Source organism: Lemur catta, chromosome 10 (genome assembly GCF_020740605.2).
Source record: "Lemur catta isolate mLemCat1 chromosome 10, mLemCat1.pri, whole genome shotgun sequence".
Classification (NCBI taxonomy): domain Eukaryota; kingdom Metazoa; phylum Chordata; class Mammalia; order Primates; family Lemuridae; genus Lemur; species Lemur catta.
Window position 1 is genome coordinate 59,586,335 of NC_059137.1, and position 23,368 is coordinate 59,609,702.

Consider the following 23,368-nt stretch of genomic DNA (forward strand, 5'->3'; position numbering starts at 1 on the left):
CCATGGGAATGAATATTATCCTCAATCAGTCTGAGGACTCTCTTCCTCTGATTATTCCACCTTTATTGATCAAGAATACTTAGAAGCAGAGAATCTTACACATCATTTTACTGAGCCCCTACCTCTATAGATGAGTAGACTGAAACTCTGGAAGATTAAGTGCGTTGCCCAGGATCACAAAATTAGAACCAGGAACAGAATCATTCTAGTCTCTTGACTGTGAACCAAAAATAAAATCCTAAGCTCTCCACTAACTGAATGGGCCACTGTCAGCCAGGAGGACCCCAGAAACACTTTAAAACTGAGTTCCCAGCCATGACAGGATGGGAGAGATAAAGCACAATTACAGGGTTATGATTTCCCTTCATGTATATTCATAACTCCTCCTACAGCTTGTTAAATATGTACCTTTGACCACCTGAAATCCTATTGCCCTTTTTTAAATTTCAAAATATTAAGGGGCTACAAATGTTTTTGTTACATAGATACCTTTTATAATATTTAAGTCAGGGCATTTAGTGTGCCCATTACCCAAATAGTGTGCATTGTACCCAATAGGTATAATTTTACTCCTCCCCCTTTCCCCCCAGCTTTTGTCTTTTCTTTGAAGCACATGAGCCTGGCTTCTGGCTGGGGCTGTGCTCCCTACCTGCTGGAATGGCTGCCTAGGTTGCTACCCTTTGTGAGAAATAAAGCTCTTCTTTTCCAAAATATAAACCTGGTTAATTAATTTTTCTTTTAGTTAACAGTTTCCATCTTGATGCCAGTACTTCCCCATCCTGCCTCCCTTCATCTTGTCTCTCTCCATCCTGTCTCCCCTCCCTCCTCAAAATGAAGGAAGAAAATAATCAGAAATGGGAATTTAACTTCAAACATTCTGCCTTTCTTCTACGCTAAGCAGTTGTCCAGTTTCTTTGTAATAATAAATTTCTGAATATGGTAGCTAATTTGTATAATACATGTTGAATAGTACAGTTAGGTAACCCAATTGTAGTTAAATTTTAAATTGTACATAAAATAGTTTAAATAGTAGGTATTGAAGTTATAGTTTACTAACATGACAACTGCATTGCTGTGATTATTGTTTGTTGTTTGTTTTCTCTTTTATCCAAGGATACTTAGGTCCAGAAAGAAAAATTCCTAGTCATTAAAAAAAAGTTACATTTTCAAATAAATCTAGGAAATGTCCCAATCTACAGTGTATCTCTGGGAGTGTCAGAGCTCACATTAGCATAGTAAAGGTGTTGATAGTCCTTCATTGGAAGATTATTGGTAACTTTGTTTAACTAATTGTTTTCAGTAATTATTTGATCTCATAATCTTTTTCTCCCCTATTCTCACCCCCTGGACTAGTTTGAAAAAACACACTTGGAAGAACTCTGCTCTAAACCAACTTTAGCTCGTGTAGTCGGGAGATAAGCTGAGAATACCACATTTACAATGGAATTGTTGACACAGAGAAAGTCAGTATCCTTTTTAGAATCACGTAAGTCAAAAGCATAAGGAAATATTTTCAAATCCTATTCTGAAAAACAAAGCATTTTCTTCAATCTACAAATCTTTAACCGTGATAAGTGTTATTACTCTTCACCATTTTTGCAAACTAAAATTTACTCTTTACTCTATTTTTATATCAGAAATATTTCAGAATGTATGGCAACAGATAAACATCATTGGTTCTTTTTTGCTGCTTTCTCCGGTGACATATAGCAGATATTGTTGCACACTGGTAATGATACTCACCTAAGTTGTAAGTGGGAAGAGCTGGTCTCAGATGATGTGGTTTCCTGTAGTTGGCAATTGATAGTAGTTAACACAGTTACATTCCAATTCTACTTATATATACACATGCACAAGGATTAAGCAACATTGGGTGGCAGCATTTGATATATGAGGCAATGTAAATAGAGCTAGTTGAATGCGTTAGACTGTGTGGGAGCATATCTTTTTCCTACAGCCAAATCGTAAACAGAGCTTTCAGATTATTTTAGTTGAAGTACTTTCAAAGAGTTATGCTTAATTAATCATTAATTTTTAGGAAAACCTCTATGATGTGGACTCTAGGTAGTATTTATTGAGTAACATAAAATGCACAAAGACAGAGATTACTTAAGTCCCTTTCTGTTTTCTACAGAAAGTTGAAAAATTTTTTAAGTATTAATAACTTTTTTCTAGTTACAAAAATGATGTATGTGCACTTAGAAAATGTGTAAATGACAGGAAAGCATGTATGCTGTACATCCTGACATGCTTTTCCCTAGGTAAAAATATTATTACATCTATTTTATTTAAAAAATAAAATCATACTACAAATATTTTGTAAGGTGCTTTTTCCAGTTTCCAATTAACATTATATCATAAACATTTTCACATGTTAGAAACATTCTTTTACAAGTATCATTATAAATAGCATTCAATCATATAAATATAACTAATCTTAACCAATCATTTATTATATAATATATAACATATAAAATAAATACATATAAATATAAAATCTTATATAATATCATATATATATAAATATAACCAGTCTTTTATTGATACACACTTTGGCTGTTTCCAGGGTTTTCTTTTCTTTTTTTCCTCACAGCTGTGTGTGTATGTGTGTGTGTGTGTGTGTGTGTGTGCTCGCATATTGTGATTCTTACAAAACCTTTGTAAGTTCATTGGTAGCATAAATTCAGTAGTGGAATGCTGGATCAGAGAGTACATGTAACTTGTAGTTTGACAGTTATTACCCAATTAACTTCCAAAAGTTTGTATTGATTTATAATTTGTCAGCAACACAGTTGAGTGCCCTCCTCTCCATCCCTGTAGCGACAGGTGTCATCACCTTTAAAATGTTTGCCTTTCTAAAGAGTAGAAAATATCTCTTAGTTTTGAATTTTATTCCTTTATTTAGTGAGCTTCAGCATCTTTTCTTTAAAAAGATGTATGTTTTCAATTTCTATAAATTATTCTGTAAAGCAGGACACAAAACCAGAAGTTCTTAAAAAATTGATTAAATTTTATCACATAATATTTGGAAACTTATGTATGGCCAAAAAATGCCATTAACAAAGCACTGTGGAGACCCAGGTGGAGATTAGAAACCTTGGAGAGAGTCATTTAAGTATAGTCGGAATCTCCAAACAACTGCAGTGGACTGCACAGACTGGAGAAGAAGGAAGTGAGACCTTTTCCAGAATCACAATAAAGTGATGAAAGGAAACAAGGAGAGAATGGTACCTTGACAGAGTAGCATGGAGAAGGGAAGTTGTTGGTTACTAGCTAGAAGATCTTGGGCAAGTTACTCGGATGTCTACAAAGTCTCAATTTCTTCATAATAATAATAATCTTCATAATAATTGTTATAGTATTCATAATAATAATTTCATAATAATTTTACTCATAATAGTTTGAACTCATTGAGTTGTGAGAATTCAGTGGTTAGGTATATTTTAAGCACTCAACACAGTAACTGACACATAGTGGAAACTCAATATATATTTATTATTGTTGTATTATTATTATTATTATTGATGTTTTTATTGGGATGTGGGACTCTTAGGTGTGTTTCAACGCAGAAAGAAAGTTGCCAATGAAAAGAGGAACACCCTCACAATAGTCCCAGAGGAATCATAGAAGAGAGGGAAGAACACCAGAGGAAGGGTCAACTTTGAAAAGCAGGAGGTATACTTCCTCCTGTAGGAGAGGAGGGACAGTGAGAGAATCAGAGAAAAGATGTTAAGTTTTAAGGTCTAGGCACATGAACTTGAGGGTCTTGTAGAATGGCCGCAATCTTCCTAGTAATGTAGGTTATGAAAAAGTTACAGAGATTAAGAGGAATAAGCATGGTTTGAATTTTTGAGAACAAGTGGGAAAAGTCTGAAACAGCTCCATGGAGAATATAAAACAGAATTAACTAAGGAATGGAGAATTATTATTCAGTAGGTATAGAATTTCAGTTTTGGAAGATGAAAAAAAGTTCTGGAGATGGAGGGTGGTAATGGTTGTACAACAGTGGGAATGTACTGAATGCCACTGAAATGTATACTTAACAATGGTTAAAATGGTAAAAATAGTAAATTTTATGTTGCGTATATTTTACCACAATTTTAAAAAATGATTTAAAGAAGAATTTAAAAAGCGGGAGTGGAAGAAGTAGAAACATGACAGTTTGTTCATAAATAGGAGAATTCCAATATTCTCTATCTTAGAGACAGAGATCTTCTGTTATTAATGGTGGTCAGGATGAGGTTTTGTGGGTGAGCTGTCGAAGAGTGTTAAAGAGGCGTCAATGCAGGCACTGAAGTCACCATGGTAACAACAGCAAGGGCTACAGTGAGGAGAAAAAGAGCTCAGGGTCCCTTGTGACCAGAGAGGAAAGTGATTAGCATAAGTAATTGGGCCTAAGGTTGGAGTCAGAAAGGACTGTGGAAAATGAGAAATGTGCTGCTTTCTTTCCTGGCCCTGGGAAATGTAAACACAAGGAAAGGGAGTAGGTTTTGAGAATAGTGGTGTCACCAAGGGAAAGTCATTTATTTGTTTATTTAATTTTAATTTAATTTAATTTTTTTTTTTTGGAGACATGGTCTTGCTCTGTTACCCAGGCTAGAGTGCAGTAGGGTCATAGCTTACTGCACCTCAAACTCCTGGGCTCAAGTGATCCTCCTGCCTCAGCCTCCCAAAATGTTAGGATTACAGGCATGAGACACCACGCCCAGCCGAAAGTCACGCTTTCTTTCCTTTTTTTTTTTTTTTTTTTTTGAGACAGAGTTGACTGGGCTGGAGTGCTGTGGCATCAGCCTAGCTCACAGCAACCTCCAACTCCTGGGCTCAAGTGATCCTGCCTCAGCCTCCCGAGTAGCTGGGACTACAGGCATGAGCCACCACATCTACATCTGGCTAATTTTTCTGTTTTTAGTAGAAATGGGGTTTCACTCTTGCTCAGGCTGGTCTTGAACTCCTGACCTCAAGCAATTCTCCTGACTCAGCCTCCCAGAATGCTAGGATTACAGGCACGAGCCACTGCACCCAGCCTAGAAGGAGTTTTTGAAGGAGAAGGAGGAACAGGGTAAGGAGTATGCATGTGTGTGGGTGGGGAACATTCCAGAGGAAATGACATACGTTTAAATTAAGGAAAAAACCCGAAGGAAACTTTTAATCTGCTAAGAGATAATATCTTAAATAGAAATTTACTAGTTGGTTATTCAACTCTGAGGCAACAACAACAAAAAATATATGAGGTTTAGTCCTTTTCAAACTTGCAACTGTGTATGGTTCCCTCTTTGGCTGGAGAAGTCTTCCAGAAACTTATATTCAACAAATACTGTGTGCCTCTTACATGCTGGGGACTATGGGTTCCATTAGCATTAACACAGGACACTACGTGGAAATTTTCATTGCACTTTGTCATATTATGTACATCTAATCAGCTGGAAAATCATTTATTGAATCACTAACCTCCTCTTATATGTCAAGCGATATCCCTCTTTCGAAATATGGATATCTTTAAGCATGTTAAGTTGGCTGTTGGCCTTTCTTTCCTTATTGGGAATTTTATTTTTAAAAATAAATTAATTTAATCAGATGCTTTCCTATGATGAGTCTTGTTAAAATTCAGAGTTTATGAGAAATTTTTATTAAAAATCCATATTCATGGAAAATTTAGAGGATACAGAAAGGACTTTGATGTCCTATAAAGTAGTTACATGATTTTTAATGAAACACAACTGGTAATCATTGTAAGGAAATACTAACTTCCCTAAGGTTTCGATATCACAAATGACGCTGTCTAAAAATGATGATAATAAGACAAATCCATTGTCTAATATTGGGCTAGGTGCTGGAGAAACAGTAGTGAACAAAGTGAAGGAGCTCTGGAAATTTCATCCCAAAATATGACTCCTTAGTGTAAAAGATATTTTGAATTAAAGGCTCTTAGAGATTAACAGGCCCTTGGAAGAGGCTTTCCCTTTATCTGCATAAACCATAAACCGGACTGACCTAATCAAAAGATCAAAGGATCTTTGACCCGATCAAAGATCAAAGATAAATTTTCAAGTCAATTTTTGTCCCCTATCTATTCATCCTCCCTAGCAGCCGTTTATGGCCCCTAAACAGAATTGCCTAGACTCTTCATTTTCCCCCCTCTCCTCTAAAAGACGTGTATAAAAATATCTGAACTTCATTGAGATATTGGGTAATCACTATGTTTCTCTCCCCATGTGCGTGGTACTAGGAAATAAACAGTTCTCTTATTAATCTGCCTTAATTGTGAGTTGATCTTTCAGTGAACCTTTGGGGAAAAGGGCAAGTTTCCCCTCACCCCTACAAAAGCAAACTGTCCTGCCCTCCTGGAGTTTACTCTCCACTGGGGAGACAGATGCTGAGCAAATCGTCATATAAATATATTATTAGTAATCAGTGATAAATAAAAATTAGCCTGGTGAAGATGATAGAGTTGTTCTAAGGTAGTGTAGTCAGAGAAGGTGATATTTAAGCTGCACCCAAAGGGTCTGAAGGACATACAGAAGGGAAGGGATAGGAAGTACCTTCTGGGCAGAGAAAATCCCAGGGGCAAAGGCCCTGAGATGGACAGGGGATGGAGAGGGCCAGTGTTGCTGAAGCAGAGCGGGCAATGGGCAGAGCATAATAGAATGGGGTTGGAGACTGAAGGGGTCAGAGCTGGACTGGGCTGGGCCATGGAGGCCAGAGGTAGGAGCTGGGATTTTATTCAAAGGCAGTGGGAAGCCAAAGAAAGGTTTCAAGTAATGTGGGAGTTGATTTGGTTTTTGTTTTTAATTTAGTGGTCTGGCTACCATATAAGAACAGGTGCAGGGCAATAAGAGGGAAGGGATGAGACAACAAGGAGTCTGCATTAGTTCAGATGTTTAATAATGGTGCTGGCAGTGGTGGTGACAATGATGACAGCAGCAATGACACTGCCCTTACAAATTAACACAAAGGATGCAAGGCAAGAACTGTGGTAAGGGCCTAGCTAAAAATAATGATAATAATTAGCCACTGTCCCCCTGTTTGCTTCTCTATAATTGCCACTCCAGAGCCACGAAGCTGGTGTTCATAAAGATTCTTAACTTTTTCCATAGAAGGCATCATCTTTTTGAAACCTAAAAGTAGTTTTTAAGATATCTTCCAGTTCCCACATTCCAGTGGATTGGTTGACCCACCCAGACGAGTGGCCCATACCAAGAAACCAACTCAACAGAATTGTGACCCCAGGGACTGAAGCAACACAAGAAGATGATTTCTAATTGAGTAATCCCTTGCCTGCCAAACTATCCTTAAAAACCCTGTCTCCCAAATTCTCAGGGAGACAGATTTGAGAAACTTTCTCCCATCTCCCTGCTTAGTGCTCTGCAGAATAAAACTCTTTCTCCACTGCAACCCTGACTGTCTCAGTACCTTGGCTCTTCTCTGTGCAGCAGGCAATACAACTCAGTTGGGCAGCAGCAGTTACAGTGTTGTGGGCTTCTTGTGTAAGCCAGGTGCTTTACAGATATTATCTCTGATTGTTTTCCTTTTAGAAGTGAGGAAATAATGTCTCAGAGATTGTCTTGCAGAAGGCTACATAAGTAATAAGTCGCAAAGCTTGAGTCTGATACTAAGTTCATCTGGCTCTTTTAGTCCATGGGAACATTGGTAGAATGGGATGGAATTGAATTCCTTGGCCTTAAATTCCATTCACTGCTTTGTCAAGCTTGCATGCCCTTGCATGGGAGGAGAATCTTCAAGGGTATGGTGGGATCACACAAACCTGTTGCTGGGTACTGGAAAAATTACTGGAAGAATGTAGTGACCCAAATCTGGTCCTGGCTGGTAGAAGAGAGAGAGGAAATGGAGATGATCACTAAGCTTGCCAATACAACATGACTTCATTCTGGGCAATTTTGCAAGGGAGCAGAACTGGGGGGCAGAGGGAAGGATGCTCACACCAATCCTCTGCTTCCTTGGGCGTAGTGGTTTCACTTCATTCTTGGGGAAAGATCAGAATAAGTGATGTGGAAAAAGAGAAGGTTGAAGTTTCAGAAACAGTGAGGCAGTACTCTACTCATCCAAACTGACTCACTTCCTCTCCCCTACCCCCCACCACTCTGAAAGTTCCCACAGGCCACTTACCTGGACCCAGGAGAGAATACCTCTCCTAGGGAGAGGAAACACTCTATAAAGAAATCTAGCAAATCAATCTATGACACCCCCCTACCTTGTGAGAGGAGGGGAGAGATGGTGTGAGTTTTTAAGGAAGCTTTTTTTTTTTTATGTCTTTAAGACAAACAGCACTTAGCATTTCTAAAGCACTTTTAAGCTTTTCTGTGGTTTTCTTGAATGCAGTCTTATCTAACCATTTTTATACACTGGCACTACCTGCCCCATCAACCTTTCTAACCTTACCCTTCCCTCCACACTGTCTGCATTTTAGACCCACTACCTGGCTTGCTGGTCCTCAATTCACCATGCACGTCCACACCTCCATGCCTTTGCTCAAACTCTTCCTCTCACTACTGATACCTCTTCCCTTTTGCCTGAGAAGCTTCTATTTAACCCTTGGAGCCCAATTCAAATGTTTTGATCTCTCTGACAACCCATAATCAAGTTGATTTTATTGCTTCCTCTCTTACTTGCTTATCATATCCAGTTCTGTTTCCCTATCTTCCTAGAAACAAAGATCAGGTGTTATTCATCTTTGTTTCCCTAGAAATTATCCATAGCAGGCACTTGGCAAGTGTTCTGTTATTTGGATCAGTCCTTGCAAAAACCCTGTAAACTAAGTAAGGCAGGCACCACCCACTGGGTAGATGTGGGGACCTGCCCAAATCCCAAAGACTGACAGAGCAGTGGAGCTAGAACCCTGGGTTGAGCTGGATGAAATTGGCACTACTTCACCATTTTTGACCTATAGAAATAACAGTGCTTTTTTTGTTTTGTTTTGTTTTTTGAGTCAGTCTCACTCTGTCGCCCTGGGTAGAATGCAGTGATGTCATCATAGCTCACTGCAATTTCAAACTCCTGGGCTCAAGTGATCCTCTTGCCTCAGCCTCCTGAGTAGCTGGGACTACAGGTACGTGCCACAACACCCAGCTAATTTTTCAATTTTTAGTAGAGACGGGGTCCTGCTCTTGCTCCGGCTGCTCTCAAACTCCCAAGCTCAGGTGATCCTCCTGCCTGGGCCTCTCAGAGTGCTAGGATTATAGGTGTGAGCCACCGCATCCAGCCTGGAAATAACAGCTTTATGTGCTTCAGCCTAATAGCACTCAAGTCGTCTTGTTCTTCCGTCAGTGTTTGCTTGCTTGCTTTTCTTTCCTTTCTTTTCTTTCTTTTTCAGAATGTGACCTTATTTGGAATCTAAAACATCTTTAAAAGCTGACCTTCTGGCTGGCCTGTGGCCCCATGGTTTTAGTGTGAACAAATATTTAAAATTATTCAGTTCAAGTTGTTGTTTTATTCCCCTTCTGTGCCCCTCTTCATGTCTCACGTACTTTGGGGGCCCCAGATGTGTAGTGGATCGATTCTGAAGTGATTTTTGAGGAAGCAGAGGTAGATCGGCTTCCTATCCCTAAGCTTAGACCCAGGATTTTGTGCCTCCCCTCAGGCCCCTTCAGCTCTCCAGGTCTCAGTTTCCTCACCTTAAAAATGAAGAGGGTGCCCAGACACAGTGGCTCATGCCTGTAATCCTAGCACTTTGGGAGGCTGAGGTGGGAGGATTTGTTGAGGAGTTTGAGACCAGCCTGAGCAAGAGCGAAGACCCATCTCTACAAAAAGAAAGAAAGAGAGAAAAGAAAGAAAAAAGAAAAGTTAGCCAAGCATAGTGGCCTGAGCCTGTAGTCCCAGTTACTTAGGAAGCTGAGGCAGGAGAATCACTTAAGCCCAGGAGTTTGAGGTGGCAGTGAACTATTATGACGCCACTGCACTCTACTCAGGGTGACAGAATGAAACTCTGTCTCTTAAAAAAATAAAAAAAAAAGAAAGAAAGAAAGAAAGGAAAGAAAGAAAATAAGAAGAAGAAAGTGCATTCAAGCCAGGGTTTTCCTATCCCTTTGACTCTCTTTCCTGTGCTCCTGTGCAGGTTCCTCATTCAGCCCATTGCTTCCTCTCTCCCAGGGCTCCTTCTACACCCACAGTGGCACCAGCCCCTTGCTCACCCAACGGGTACCTTACAGCAAACAGGATGAGGTGGGCAAAGGAGGAATTGAGTAACCTGGAGTCACCTCTTATGTAGATGCTGATCTGTCACAGTACAGAAATCCAGGTAAGCCATGGACTTGGCTACATTTTGTTTTAGGACAAAATTATGGTGAAAAAGAAAGTCCAAAGAGTCTGTAACATGTTTGGTTTTTTGATATGTGTGTGTGTTTTTAAAAATGGATTCAGAAAGCTTGTAAAACAGTATGAGGGTAGAGAGAGAAAGTTTTAGATAAATGTGATTAAAACTGAGTCATAGAAATAGTTCTAGCATAGCATTATTCTGTAGAAGGTGGCAGGGGAGTGAGGGGTGGGGGCAAATCTTTGTTGAGAAACACACAGGGAAAAAGCAGGTGCCAAGACACAACGTGCATATGACCTGAGTCACTAAGTCATAAATCAAGTCACAAAACTGGAGAAAAAAGCCAATTTGTTTTGTTTTAGGTCACTCCTTTAGACCTGGCTCAGTTTGCTTTCTAAAAGTTTATACCCTAGATCCACAAAGGAGGACAATTTGCAAGGGCAGGTAACACTGATATATAAAAATATATCATCCTGTTTATTCATGAAAAGATAGTCTTGCATGTCTGTGCATGTGTGTATGAAAAAATTATTTCTGGACATAATTCACCACAAATATATGCCAACAAGTCTGTGAGCATCTGCAAGTGGTAACAATGCAACCAAAACAGATTGCTTAATTGAGAATGAGAACTTGCCCGTTAACGTCAGTGTTGACTCTGGGAATAGTACCCAGATTTCAAAGCCTAAAGTGGTTTCCATAATTTAATTACAAATGCTAACATGGATAGTTCTTTGGGAAGTATCCTAAATTCTATTAGCTGATTTGCTGTTTGTTTTTCCAAGAGAAGCATGAGATACTCAGAGAGCAAAGCTTTGGATTTTAAGCCTCAAATTCAAAGTAGAATGCAATATATACCTTTAAATTGGCTCATTTGTAGAGAAGCAGGCTGATTTTGGCATGGCACACTTCTCAAACACATAAAACATTAATAAGAAGAAATGTATTCCAGATACATGTCCATCTACATTGTAATAGATAAACTGTGGTACGTTCATTTAGAGGAGTTCTAACCAGTAATGAAAATATAAAAGCTACAGCTATGTGCAACAATTCAGATGCATCTACAAACATAATATATGTTACACATCAATAAAATTTGGCATTTTTTTGTTTAAGTTAAGGGAAAGAGAGACTGTCAGTGGATCTTAAAATTTATGCATTCCACATTCTCAAGTGTGGTGGTCAAAGAGACTCATTGACAGAATTAAATAAGCACTATATTTCATAGTTTAAAAAAATTGGAGTGTCAACATTTGTGTTGTAAGAACTGAGTTGAATGGAAAATGGTCAGACAGGAAATGGACATATTCCCCTTTTCTCTTAGTACTGAATAAGAGCTTCTGATATGCCTGATTAAAGATGAAATTTACCATGCTGTAAGAGCTAAAAATTAATCAGATTAAAGAGGTGTGAACTGAAATAAAATTTAAGCTCCCCAGCTGACAGAATGGACCCCCTCTTGGCCAAGGAGAGCCCAGAAGTACCCTAAAGCTGAGTTGCTGGCCATGAGAAGAGAGGTCAGATATGCCTCATCATGTCCCCTTCCCTTCTTGGAGATAACTCATTAACAGACCGAAAGCTATGCAAGACAAAGCTTAAACCACACCTACAGGTCATCAGTTTACTTAACAGATCCCTTGAGTCTGAGTACATATCCAAGTATGTATCTGGTGGCTTATCTCTGACTAACAGACTTCCTTATCTTAACTTAAAACATTCCAGGCCTTTAGACAAAGCTTCATTTCTTTAACCAATTACAAATGAAAGAATCTTTAAACCCACCTATAACCTGTAATGTCCCACTTTGAGATGTCCTGCCTTTCCAAGCCAAACCAATATTGTGCCTTCCACGTATTGATTGAATTACACTTTATGTAACTTTATGTGTAATTCATGTCTCCTTGAAATGTTTAAAACCAAACTGTGACCCAACCTTGGCGAGACTACTTGTTCAAGGCTTCTTGGGCGTGGCTCTCCGGGCCATGGTTGCACATATTCCAATCAGAATAAACCTCTTGAATTAATTTACAGAGTTTGGGGTCTTTTTCATTGACAAGGGAATTTACACTTGATCTTAGCCAAAAGGCTAAGAAGTGATAATGGGGACTTTTGAGGTGTTCTTTAGGCTAAAGCAGAATCCTTAAGGTAACTTTCAGAAGAGTTTGGCCACCCTTCTCAGGCATGGGCAAGAAGTCTTTAAAAATAAAAATGGTTGGAGTTCTGCAGGCCTTGGAGGACGTTGAGAGTTACTGAGGATGAATGTTGTTTCTCAGCTAATGAATGTCTTATTTCCCCAAAGAAATTTAGCCATGCAGAAATATATGCCACTCATGTCAGTCTTGTTTCCATCTGCCAATAACGGGTCTAGGAATGATTATTTTCTTATGGGAGATAAAACAGGAAGCTAAAGATAGTCACCAATTACATCAGAATGAATGTTGGTACCTGTTTCTGTGGCTGAAACTTTTTAAAAAGTTTAGAATGAAATACTACTCAAGGAAAATTAATAATGCTAGTAATAATAATTTACCGATATGAAGCAGTTTTGCTGACTACTGATAAAGTATTGTTAAATAGGATTGCTAAAGAATGTAGATAAATAATATATGTATAAAAATAATGGGAAAGTAAAACCTCAGCAAAGATAAATTTTGGAACTAATAAATTCAGGTTTGAGGAAGTTCATGTTTGAATGTAATGATTCCCCAAATGAAAGAAAAGTAGGGAAAAGCATATAATCCCCTCTTTAAAAAGAAACTGTAAACAGCTTAAGTATTATTTCTTTTCTTTCTTTCTTTTTTTTTTTTTTTTGAGACAGAGTCTCGCTTTGTTGGCCTGGCTAGAGTGAGTGCCGTGGCATCAGCCTAGCTCACAGCAATCTCAAACTCCGGGGCTTAAGCGATTCTACTGCCTCAGCCTCCCGAGTAGCTGGGACTACAGGCATGCGCCACCATGCCCGGCTAATTTTTTTCTATATATATTTTAGTTGGCCAGATAATTTCTTTCTATTTTCAGTAGAGACGGGGTCTCGCTCTTGCTTAGGCTGGTCTCGAACTCCCGACCTCGAGCGATTCACCCGCCTCGGCCTCCCAGAGTGCTAGGATTACAGGCGTGAGCCACTGCGCCTGGCCTTAAGTATTATTTCTTAAACAGTTGCCACTGATAAGCCAGTGGGCTAAGAAGTTAGAGTGGTTGAGATTTGAGCACAGCAGACAGGCAGAACTATGAAGTTCTGTTAAATTCTTTAAGGAAATATTGAATCGTTGCTAGGAACTCCAAGGTAAATAACGAGCAAAACATTCTTACGGTTGCAAAAGGTCTCAGATGCACTAATATTACTAGGGAAAATTATGACAATCATAATTTATGGGGTATTCAAAGTGGAAGGGAATTAAATGTAGACTGGGTGCTGATTAAAAGTAAAGTACCCAGCCAAGTTTGTGTGTGGATGGACTCCTGGTTCTGGCAGTAGCAATGGGAATGGCAAAAGAAGTTACATAGAAGAATATTGGCTAGCAGGCTAGCAGAGACTCTTTCGCTCATGTAACAGTAAATGTAGCCCTGAAGAAAATAGGTAGAAGGTTTTAATGTCATCTCCCTAATATTTTTATGTTTAAAAATGATGGAAACTTTGAATTGAAAAAATGGTTTCACAAAGAGGATTAGAGATGCACTAAATGTAGTTTGGACTCATTCTTACTTCTTAGTCGTTTTTTCTTAATAGGATCTGGCCCTGGATTTTAATCTCTGATCTGAAATTTACTAACTTTGTGATCTTGGGTTAGTACAATTTTTCCAAATCTTGCCTTCTTAATTTCATAAATGGAGAAGATAATATTTATTTCTCAGAGATGCTGTAAGGTTTACACAGGATAAGGTGGCATAAATATCTCACCTTTAGTAAATGGTCAGTGATTAATAAGTTCCCTGTAATGACTGCTTCTAACTTGCTTTATCTATCACAGCACCTGTCTTGAGTAGGATTTTGTTGGTTTTTTTTTTTTTTTTTTTTTGCTTATTTGTTTTTTCACATTTTATACCACAGAAAAAATTCAGGTTCAGGAAAGTTAAGTAAGAACCCAAATCACACAGCTAGTCAGTGATGGATGATGGATTTTGAAGCCTGTCTGCTTCTAAAAATCCGTGTTTTTTACTATTATGCTATATTGCACTCTTCATGTAAGGCTGAGTTACCTTAAAAGTTACTTTTGTATGCAGATGTCAGCACCAAAGAACCCACAGATTAGGTTCTACCATGATTTTCTGAAGTCCTTGAACCCAACATCATTTTATTATTGTCATCCTTGTCAGAATTAAGATCAATTTCTCTCTGCTATTCAAGGAGTTTATTTTTGGTCTTAATTTTTCCATATATTGAGATACAAAGGAGGAGAATTGTGACTGACATGCTTGATTCCCACCATGTTTGTTAAAATTTCAACTTGTTGAATGCAAGGTACATTGATTTTGGCATAGTCATACCCACATCTCCAAAAGAGACTTCATGCTATCAGATTTACTGGCATAAATATTTCCTTACGTGTGTGTGTGTGTATGTGTGTGTGTGTGTGTATTTCTCCCATAGCTGCCCCCCTCTGCAGTATTTTTCTGTAATAATTTAATTCCTTGAAGTAGCTGAACTTTTCACAATTGAAGTTTGCATCTATTTCCCAAAGTTAGTTACAAGCTCTGAGTTAGTTGCAAGCTCTGTTTCTTTAACCCTTGGTAGATTCTGGCCAGGAGTGGCAGTTCCCATTTCTCAATCTCTTCTCTTGTTTTCAGCTCTGACTATTTCAGCCCCTAAGTGAAAGTTTGCCGCAGAATTCTTTCCTCTCTATAAATGAGAAGGGAAAAGAAGTCCATTCTGGCTGTAGATACTGTAAAGTAAACAGTGATGGGGAAAAGATAAACATCTAGGTTGCTGAGAAAAATCAATTATGAAGTAACTAGTCAAAGATTGGTAGAAGATCCAAGATCCTTTCAGAGAAGAATGTAGAAAATATAAAATGTGAGCTGAGGAGAGTGATGCTTGTGCTAATAGTTCTTGACTGTTTAAGATGCTACCCAGCTGTGTGATTCAATTCAAGCACCCTAAACTTTGGAACGTAGAGGATTCTGAAGTTTTCTAAATGCAGAGCTATGCATTTTCCGGAAGGAAATCAAAAGAGCAGCATCAAGTATTCGAAAGACAGATGTGAGAAGCAATAGGTAAGAATGCTGGAAATAGCATAGGACCTTGGGGTGGTACAGAAGGCTGATTCAAGCTGAAAAGGTGCAGTGTAGGGGAGGGAGGGAGAGTCTGGAAGATCCAGCCGCTCCACGCCCTAGACACTTCATGCTCAAGGCTCTGACTTGTGTGCAGCCACAAGACATACTTCTGGATTTTGTGTCATTTTCTATATTAAAATAGGCTGGTGGCATATATTCATGGGTGGAAAGATAAGGCAGAGAAAAGTGTGAGGAGTGAAAGTTGCCAGGAGGCAGGAAGCAAGGAATAAAGAGAAGAAAACAATCTTCAAAGGAAAGTCTCTAAATGAAGAATAGTAGCAAAACTAATGAGCTTTTGAATTTATCCATTTAGGATGTTGTAAAGAGAAAAGACAAATCTCAGGGCCACAGCCCCAACTTCTTATGCAAAAGGGAAGGTAAAGACCTCAGGCATCTGTGAGATATTCCTTAAGGAAATTTCTTGCTGACCTTCCCATATAAGCAACAACATGCAAATTGTACCTTTAGGTCCACAGTCTATGCCTAGCTCCTAAAACCAAAGTCTGTTTGATTCCATACTAATAATGAGTTACAAGTTTATGGCAGAACAGAGACAAGACTGGATCAAACATCCTTCTACCTACCCAGGGACATCTACATAATTGATGCTTTCTTCACCCCCTTCTTGTCTTCTAACATTCACCTTATCTTAGTAAAATGTAGATCTTCCTCAGTCTCACAAAAGACCATTTTTTCTCACTACCCACAGCCACCTACTCTTTTTTCTGTAGGCCTTTAAATACTAGAAATTCCAAATTACCCTTTGGAAAAAACAGCCACAGTTTTTTCTGTTTATGGCTTATGTTGCCCGCCCCCCCCAACACACACCCCCCAGCATGCCCTCAACTTTGGCTTAATAAACCTCCATTGATTGAGATTTTTGTCTCAGTTACTTATTTAGGTCTATAATGTAAATTCGTCATTTTTTTCACAAATGGTTTCTTTTTGAGGGGGTGGTACTTCTAAGTTCTATTTGTCCCTCTTTTACTGAAGCCTGCTTGTAAGCAATTGCAAGTAGGTTTGTCTTAAGCATTAGGAGTATGAAGTAGAATTATTGACTTTGATTTTTATAAAGTTTCATGAGAGGGAGGAGAATATTTACTATAAAGACTATTACAATTTATTTTAGCAATTTATTAATAATTTTAAAAATTACCAAAGGAAAGCAAAATGGAATTATGAATTAGTAGCAACTATTATGGTCAACTTTTAATGCTGCTGGTAATCATAATAACAAATTGGCCTAATCATTTACTTTGCAAAAATTTCTCCGTGGACCCAAGATCTTACTTTGTAAAACCTGACTAAAAATCTCCCAGAATATTTCAGTCTTACCTTGTGACCACGTTTTGATTTCTTCCCTAAAAAGCTGCAGCTCTGTGTTCAGAGAGTCTGCAGTCTCTTTTTATTACATAGAGTTTGGCAGAGAACCAAATGGCCTTGGAAGGAGAGCTGGGCGGATGAGATTTTAGCAGGATTTTAACCTCATGAAAAGAGCCGATAGAGTTACAATGCAGTCATCTAAGAGTCACTACTTCCTGCCTTCTCCCTTGTCTCCACATTCAAAGTTTAATCCAACAATTATGTATTTTATGTTCTGTGGTTTTGTTGCTGAAGACTCGGCCACTTGCCCACGAGGCCAAATCAGAAGAATAAGGACAAGTGGTTTGGGGAGGAAGGAAAGAGAGTTTACTTTGCAAAGGAGGAAAATGGTAGGCCTTCTCATCTCAAAATCCAGATTTCCTAAACATAGGCAGAAATACAGAGCTTTTAAAGGGAGGGTTCTCAGCCTCAGGGGATTACTATGGTTAACTATTCTAATTGTCCCATCTCTGCCTAAGACAAAGCCTGTGAGATTTAACAAAAGACTTAATCGCCTCAGGGATGCAGGCCAGGCTGCAGGTCCAAAAAGACTGGGGGAAGTTTTAAAGAAACAGAAAATCTTTTTGCTGTTTTTTTTTTTTTTTTTTTTCTTTTCTTTTCCAGGCCATTCCCTCTGTCACATATTCCCCACTCTCAATATTTCCCTTCCATATCTGTGGGAGGAGGGGCAACGTAGTCATTGAGGTACTTCCTGCTAAAATGGGGATGATGTTTCAGATGGAAGGTTAATATTTATGTAGGTCATTGCAAATTTTTGGCAGTATATTTACAATAACAGATTACTAGGTGAAAAAATTCATAAACAACAAATACAACAGTGAGGATTGACAAGCAACAGAAGAGGTGAAAGTCCAGGGAAATCCTCACTAGGGAGTTGTCTCTCCATCCTATACACAGAACAAATAATCAAAGAAAGGTTAGTAAAAAAAATATTAACATTTTCATTTCTCCCCTTCCTTAAACAGTTACTTTAGGTCACCTAAAGGCTGGGGGCTTGGTTCTCTTGTTCCATGGGACACCTCTTTACTCTGATATGATGGACCCAAGGTTTCTTTTCTGACAACTTCAACAAGGTGTGGGCTGTTAGAGGCACTTCGTAGGGTCTCTTCTACTTCTTTGTTCCCATCTAGGGTGGAGAACTAAAAGAGGCAAATTTGTACATAGTGGTTAGTACTTGACCGACTCAGTTGGCATATTGTTGTACCCTGCTTTTTACTCATGGTTATATTACCATACTTACCCTTGGGTGTTAGGAAGGGTCTCCCCTAAACTATTTCTTAGGGGCTTAACTTAAGCCTGCTTCTAGGGGATATCCTTATTCAGAGATGGGCAAACAGCAATACCCTATTCTACTTTTCTGACTGTCTGGGTTATCTCTGATTCAAAAGCATGTGCATTATTGCTTTGCATGGAGGAGGGGAGCCTATGAACATCTTGATGACCTTTTGTGGGACACCACGTTCCCACTGAGGCTCCACTTGAAGTTCATGGGAGACCACGGGACATTGTGCAGTAGATCCAGGTGCAGACCACAAGAAGAATACAGCTATGGAATAGTCAACTTGTGAAATGCCCAGGGCTCTTCGGGCTCCTGGGTCCTGTAAACAATGGGGCTCTGTGAGCCTCATTGGTTTTCAGGTCCCTTCCTTCTTGGCTGTGGAGCTTGTTGACATCCTTGCTGTAGAATGAGGGGCTGTTGAGCTGTCTCCACAGCTTCCTGTCCATGGTGTCCATCACCAGCATGTCATTTTCTACCTGCTTATCCTCTTTCCCTGGACTGCTGATATCCACCTTCCAATCATCCTCTGAGGCTTGTTCCTGCTCCATGCTGGACATGTACAGGAACTCAGCAAAGGCCATGTCCTGGGCCAGCAGCTCCTGGTAGGAGCCCATATTGGAGCTTTAGATGCTCTCTCCATTCCCAGCCAGAAAAGATATCTACTAATACCGAGTGAAACTGTAAGTGATCGAAAGGGTTGGGCCCCCTATGTGTTGGGCTTCCTGTGCAGTGGGTCACCTTTCTGTCCTTGGACCACCTTGAACATATAAACAGTTTGTTGCACACAGGATCTTCCCAAATGAAGTCTCACCAAATCCATTAAGGCAAGCACATGAAGAGTCCATTGTAAATGGGGTTTTCCCAAATGAGGTCCCCCAAACCATTAAGGTATCATACCTCGTATGTGTGTAGGTGTCTCAAAAGAGGCTTTATCAAAGTTTTAAGTAGAGGAACAAGCCCGTGATAAATTTGTCTCCACTTAGCTGTGCCATCCCAAATGTCACAGAGTCCCAGTCATTAGCCTCAAAGGGGATCTAAGTCTAGCTGGGGGATCAAGGCCCCAGAAAACAGATCACCTCCAGTGGCTTTCAGAGAACAGATCGCCCCCAGTAGCCTTCTTAGCAGCTCTGTCAGTGGCCTGATTGCTTTTTGCCATGTTGGGCAGCTGCTTGGGCTCAGCCATGGCCTGCATCAAGGCCATTATTTCAGTGCCACACTTAATATTCTTATCTCCTGCCGTCAGTAAACACTTTTCAAATGGCACTATGAACATGTACAATCATAAAAGCATATAAATGTTTACCTTTTCCTCCTTGATAACTGCAACTCAGCTCCCTGGGCTGAAGTCCCAGGTGGCAGTGCCTCTGCTGTGCTCACTGCACATCCAGTCCCTCATCGTTCATAAAGCTGTTCCTCCAGGGAGAAAATCCATCTTTTTCTGGCATCGGCTGATCTGACGGATCCATCCTGCCTAGAATACAGGCTCTAGAGCCTGTAAACAGTCAAAGGCAAAAGGGTAGCAGGATTGAGAATAGACACAGTCTTTAATAACAATTTATCAAGGAGGCCATCTTCTGATAATATTGTTCAATGGCTTTAACATGTGACTGGTCTTGGGATGTCTCTCAGCATCTATACTAAGATTCTAAGGCCTATTCCCTGTTTTTCATATTATTTACAAGTCAGGCAAACTCAGAATAGCGCAGTAATAAGCTGTTCTCTTAAGGGCCTCATACAAGGGCTTTACCATCAGTCTAAAGTCTGGGATCCAGACACCCTTCCTAGGAACCCCAGATAAGTTAACATAAGTTTACAAATCTGTCGGATTGCAGGTCCACAGATGCCCTGCTATGCTTTCATCAAACAGGGCAGGAGAGCCCTTTTAAAAACTCCTAATACAGTCTAACAGTACTTTGAAGCCATTGCAGTCCCAGGATCTTGCAGTACCATTCAGGTTCTTCAGCTGCAGCTTGTGTATAGCTGCCTCACTGCTGTTTGGCCACTCACCCACTGCTCTCTGCCTGGCTCCCCCAGGCACGGCTGGTGTCTTGGGGCTGTGTCCAGGGGAAAAGGTTCCCCCATTGGACTATTTCTGCCCATGCAGGTGGGCACCAATTGAATACCCACTCTCAATTTCTCCCAGGGCTCCTGTGGGGATGTTTGGATGCAGGGGCTCTGGGCCCACTCCCCACACACCGTCTGAGTCCTAGACTTAAAAAAACCTTGTCTCTCCTGGGGGCATCTTACTATCTGGATGCCTTTGTAACTTTTGGGTAAAGTTCTTTCAAATGTCCTTTCTTTTTACAAAAAGCATACATTTGTCTCCTTCTGATTATGGAACATCCCCTGGCCAAATTGAGTTTTCTGCTTAGAGGAAGACACCGTTTCTGCCCCAGTGAGTTTCCTTGATTCCACCTTCATTATGTTGGACACATGGACCTGGCAGCAGCACATAGATAAAAAATTTTCTTTCTTAAGCACCCTGCTCCTGTTCTAGGCAAACAACAAAGGCAGATAGGAATTCTTTCAGGCATAATGCCATGTGCCCAGCAGGGGCATGGGCTGTAGGCGGTTTTTTTTTTTTTTTTTTTCCCTCTGCTCTACTCCATTCCCCTCCCTCAGCTTGAAAATGGCTGTGACCAATGTTAGTTGCCCCAGGTCAACCCTGAGTTGGGCTATTTCTCCAGCTGGCTGCCAGTCTCTGGCATGGGGTAGATCAGAGCCTGTGGTGCCTTCCCGCAGACCAGCTGTGAGCACTGTGGCCGCCGCTCCGACACCCTCCCAGGTAGTCAGCGTCCCTGGGTATGGGGGCAACAGGCAGTCTCTCCTCCAGCCCCCTCAACATGTGGTGTTCTGCCACCAGGGAAATTCAGTTGTTAAAAGCATTAACTTTATCACAGGCCTTTAAGATCACATTAGGTCATTAAACATGAAATATCCAACCTCAAATAAATCAGACATTTCCTACCCAATAAGCCAACACATATAGGATCTTGTCCTATTTATCTGACCTTTTACAAAATAATTTCAGTTACAAGACAGTAAGATCTAAAGTTTCATTTAACAGCCACTTTTCCTCACACTCCAGCACATACTTTGGATCACAATAAAACTATTTTCCTAGGTTTGCAGCTATAAGTTTACCATTCAGCCAAAATTTTTCCCAAGGGACTTTTAGATGGAACTTTCCTATGTTGTAACAAAAATTTACAAACAAACACAGACAATACAGAGAATTCTCAATACAAAATGCCAGGGTTATCAAACAAATAGGAATCCAAAGGAGACAAAGCCACCCAAATTGCACTTCCACAGTGCCCCAGATGCCCTGCCATAGGGTTGGAAGGTTCAAACCTTCCCCAAATGGTGGCCCAGTCTCCCCAATTCCCTGGGAACCACAAAAGAGCTCCAAGTCCCCCACCCCACTAAACCACTACATTTCCACCCACAAACAGTGCCTCTGAACCAACAGGGAGGTCTTAACCTCCCCATCCAACAGGTGAAAACAGAGTCTTGGCATCCTGGGCGGCTTTACTTACAAATGGTCATGGCTGTCATGATGCTTCCCAAATCTATGTCCTTCCTTAAATCAGTTCGGGTTGGTTGGAGCTGCGTCCATTTGGGCAGAAAGACATGGGGATCCTCAGAACTAATTGCACCCTGACACATGCTAGGAATCCATTTCTTTCTTACCTGAAAAAGTGATGCTCCCACCCATGGCTTGACATGGAGCTGCTCCCTGCCTCTTTCAGCAGTCTCAGGGTGCCATCCTACCAGGAAGCCAATGGGTCCACAGAGGAATGGCAAAATCTGTTACCGAAAACTCGGCCACTTGTCCATGAGGCCAAATCAGAAGAACAAGGACAAGTGGTTTGGGCAGAAAGGACAGAGTTTACTCTGCAAAGGAGAAAAAAATGGTAGACTTTCTCATCTCAAAATCCAAATTTCCTGAAATAGGCAGAAATACAGAGCTCTTAAAGGGAGAGTTCTCAGCTTCAGGTGATTACTGTGGTTGACTATTCTAATCTCTCATCTCTGCCAAAGACAAAGCCTGTGAACTCCACCAGCTGCCCACCTGGGGGGCTGGCACCACCTGGGAGTTTTAATAAAAGACTTAACCTGCCTCAGGGATGCAGGCCAGGCTGCAGTTCCCAAAAAAGAATGGGGGAAGTTTTAAAGAGACAGAAAATCTTTTTGCCATTTTTTTTTCAGGCCATTCCCTCTGTTACAGTTTTATTTTTACTTCCACCTCACATCGGAATTATCTCCCATGCAACCCTCTTCCCCTGTCCATCTCCAAGTCCCCACTCTTCCTCTGCCCCCACACTTTACATCTTGGCTCTCTTTAGAATCGAACTCCTAAACATTAAATTCAGCACTGTTCATTGCCATTGTGAATGAAAATAAAATCTTAAGGCTCCCCCACAACACACACTGGCTGACTGAAGGACCCCCTCTTAGACAAGAGGATTACCCTAAAACTGAGTTGATGGCCATGAGAAGAGAGGTCAAACATGGCTCATCATGCCCCCCTCCCTTCATGTAAATATCCTTTATAACTCATTGACAGGCCTAAGGCTGTATAGGACAAACATGCAGGTCCTCCATTTACACAATAAATGTATGGCCAGTAGCTTGTCTCTGATTAACAGACTTTTTTATCATAATTTAAAACATTCCAAGCCTTTAGACAAAGCTTCATTTCTTTAACCAAGTCAAAGAGTCTTTAAACCCACCTATAACCTGTAAGGCCCTGGTTTGAGATGTCCCATCTTTTCAGGCCAAACCAACATATGCCTTCTATGTGTTGATTTATGACTTTACCTGTAATTCCTGTCTCCCTAAATTGTATAAAACCAAAGTGTAAGCCAACCACAGCGAGTCTGCTTGCTCAAGACTTCTTGGGCATGGCTCAGGGGCATGGTCCTCAAATTTAGCTCAGAATAAACCTCTAAATTATTTTACAGAGTTTTGCTTCTTTTTTCATTGACACCATTTATATTTTCACTTTTGGCTATTGGCTTCTTAATTTACAGCCTTCAGTAAGAGGGTAGTTTATTGTTACAAATTCCTTTGTAATAGGAATTTGCAATCCCCTATTCTGTATCAGTAATATGTAGTTCATCTGCAAATAAAAGCTCTCAGATGCTCTGTACATCTCAGCATAC

General features: G+C 40.2%; 1 protein-coding gene across 4 annotated transcripts in view; it reads right to left on the minus strand.

Annotated features, from left to right (window-relative positions):
- The window catches only part of IL33 (interleukin 33), a 37,516-nt gene extending 20,606 nt beyond the window's left edge, over positions 1–16,910 (minus strand). For 2 of the 4 annotated variants that reach the window (XM_045563858.1, XM_045563856.1), the window contains exons 1-3: positions 16,874–16,898; positions 7,763–7,821; positions 1,744–1,787 (exon numbers count right to left, since the gene is read on the minus strand). The gene's annotated coding sequence lies outside the window, so the exon portion shown is untranslated. Of the gene's footprint in view, positions 1–1,743; positions 1,788–7,762; positions 7,822–16,873 lie in introns of all 4 variants that reach the window. The other 2 variants (XM_045563855.1, XM_045563859.1) reach the window with 2 other exon arrangements.
- Between the last annotated feature and the right edge of the window lie 6,458 nt (positions 16,911–23,368).